The sequence below is a fragment of the Drosophila innubila genome, assembly GCF_004354385.1.
Source record: "Drosophila innubila isolate TH190305 chromosome 2L unlocalized genomic scaffold, UK_Dinn_1.0 4_B_2L, whole genome shotgun sequence".
Classification (NCBI taxonomy): Eukaryota; Metazoa; Arthropoda; class Insecta; order Diptera; family Drosophilidae; genus Drosophila; species Drosophila innubila.
The window spans coordinates 12507074-12509930 of record NW_022995372.1 but is presented as its reverse complement, the minus strand read 5'-3'; the positions used below and the strand labels follow the sequence as shown (position 1 = coordinate 12509930).

Genomic DNA, 2857 nt, shown 5'->3' with positions numbered 1-2857 from the left:
TCGGTAAACTAACTTGCCTAAACTCGACAAGCAAATTGCCTTCATTAAGATACATGCTTGTGCTACCTACAATTTAGATACATACTACAAATGTGTGTGTGTGCTTATTGGATCGAACCATCTTTCTATATGTGCAGTTTACGGGTACTGCACTTCTTTTTCTGCACTTCTCGATTTTTAAGTCCCTGTACTTAGCAATTAACAAGGGTCAATATAGAGTAAGTTTGTTAAAAGGGAAGTATGCATTACATGCAGAAAATGGCTCAGCATCAATAAGAATCTTATATATGAAAAAAAAAAATTACACCTACAAAATTTACAAAATATTATTTATTAATAAAAAACTTTAACTTTCAACTCTTATAATAAAAACGTTTAAAAAGAAAATGAATTTCAGTTTTTCTTACTCACACAGAACATTTTATAAAGTCTTAATTTTATTAACTTCATTACTGTTATCTAATATTATCTTATTATTTAATAAAGTAAGTACAGAGTCTTCCGTAGTCGTGTTGCCTTTTCTTCTAGTATTCTTTCATTATTACAACGACGATGACGATGGCTTCAATTGGGTCAGAGCCCAACAACAACAAATACAGCAATAACAAGCAGAAGACAGTAAAGTTAACCCACAACAATTTCAATAGATACATGAACGTTCCTTCTTTGCAAAGGCTCCAACTAACGGAAGCCACTTAAAAATACACCAAGCTACACCCACGACTTTCGTGGCTGAGTCAAGTCTAGGCAAAAGTGTTTCAAGAGTTTAGAACCGTCAATAGAACGCCTCATCCTCAATACATCTGCAGGGCCGCACATTAAAGTTAATTTCGAATCGCTTTTAAATTAGCTTAATTCGCTGAAATAAAACTGACGCCTACGAAACGAGAAAAAGAAAAGCAAAAAAAAAAGCCAGAAAGCAAAAAAGCCAAAAGAAGCACAAACTTGAAATGAAACCAAAACGGCAGCTAAACATTTAAATGTTGTACAAAGGCAATAACAATAACAACGGCAGCAGCAGCAGCACAACAAGAAACTGTAGCTCAGCACACATACGTGAGAGATACAAAGATACACACACACTACTTTGTAGATACATTCTGGCTGCGCGTGCTGTTGAAGGCGCAGCTTACAAAAACAACAACTCCAACAACAACTGTACAACTTTAAGATACATTTTTGGACTGCGACTGTCGATTGCAGACGGCCACAAACATTTTTTTTAAACGCTAGAACGCCTCTTCACAACACTTTCCACAAAATGGTTTAAAAAAAATAAAAGAAATAAAACACGAAACACCAAAAACAATTTTTGTTTCTTTCTTTATTTTGGTTTTTGGTTTTTTTTTTTTTGCTGTTGCTGCGGTTTTTTATTGCCCTTTGTTGGTATTCAGTTATTTGTATCTTTGTGCGTTTGCAGATTCTTTTCAACAATTATTTTGGCTGCTGCTTCTTTTGTATGATTTTATTGCTTTTGCTTAAAGTCACAACTGCAACAAAATAAATGAAATTATGTTGAAATATTTAAATATATTGCTGGCAACAAAATGGAACGAAAAATATACCAATTATCAATTAAGTCAACCCAACGCAGTCTGAAAAATGTAATAAAATACAGAGCGACGACAATGGCAGAAAAATAACAATTATGAGTGCGCCAAAGAAGAGAATGAAACGATAAGACACCCTATACAAATTTAAGAATTTTTTTGGCAGAAAAGGTTTATCTGCAATTTTTTTCCATATAATTAATTTATATAAAACATCTCAGATCGTTCACAAAGATTATAATGTATTCATATCTTTCCAAATGCAACACAACTTTATTTCATCCGGCTTTACCCATTTTGTTTTATATTTATGGATACAGGGTATTGAAAACGAAAAAGAGCTTGAAGCCTGCAGATGAGTTTGGCTCGGTATTCAGTTTCGGGTTTTGATGTTGGTCAGTTTCCTGTTGCCGCGCTCATAAAATAATATGAAAGAAAATATACAACAGACGCGCACGCTGAACAAAAAGATAAAAACATTAATTATTATTAATTGCCCTTTTTTCATCTCCTGCATTTTTTCTTGTTTCATTTCTTTTCATTTCTGTAGCCTTTTGTTTTATCCTCTGTCTGTACCTTTGCTCCACACTCACATCCTTTTGGCAACTGTCGTCGCCGTCCCTTTTGCCTTTAAGGGCCTTCTTAAGTATTCCTTCACTTCATCTGTTTCCTTTTGTTGCGTGTGATTTAAGAGCTAGCGGCAATTTCTGGAACCGCCCAAAGTTCTCACTAATGTTAAGTAAAACCAGTTCTCAATGTTGAAAAAACATACTTCTATATAAGCTAATCGAAATGACAAGTTTTTAATTTGGCCAACGAATTTGTTGGTAGAATGTTTTTAGAGTCTGGGAATCTGGTTTAGACGCAACTTTTGTCGCGTGGGCAGAAATTTGTACAAATTGTTTAGTTCCATTTTGGTTAGAGATTAACTTTAAGCAGAGGGGGAAGGAGTTGAAAGACAGACAGACATAAGTCCAACATATAATGCAAAAGCTACTTGATTATTATATTCTAGTTTATACGCATAAAAACTAAAGAGATTAATGTGTAAATGTCAAAAGATGAAAGATCTTAAATTGCTTAATTTTTTACATGCAGAGTAAAATATTGATAGATCTAATAGAATAATTAATGAGTTGTCGTTTTTAGAATTTTAAATATATATATCATCTTGATAAAATTAAAAAATTTTATATAAAATATTTTTTCTATTTTCTATATTAAGCTGCATTTTACAACATGAATAATTAAGTTTCTTAGTACTAAAAATTTTTATCAATCTTAAATCTGAAATCACGTTTTATTTT

At 32.6% G+C, this 2857-nt stretch overlaps 1 long non-coding RNA gene across 1 annotated transcript; it reads right to left on the bottom strand.

The window, feature by feature from the left end:
- Positions 1 to 1850: 1850 nt before the first annotated feature.
- LOC117779487 lies at positions 1851 to 2541 on the bottom strand. Its single transcript, XR_004617014.1, has 2 exons — positions 2127 to 2541; positions 1851 to 2008 (listed from the first exon to the last, which is right to left on the bottom strand). It is a non-coding gene; the product is annotated as an uncharacterized LOC117779487 (long non-coding RNA).
- Positions 2542 to 2857: the final 316 nt, after the last annotated feature.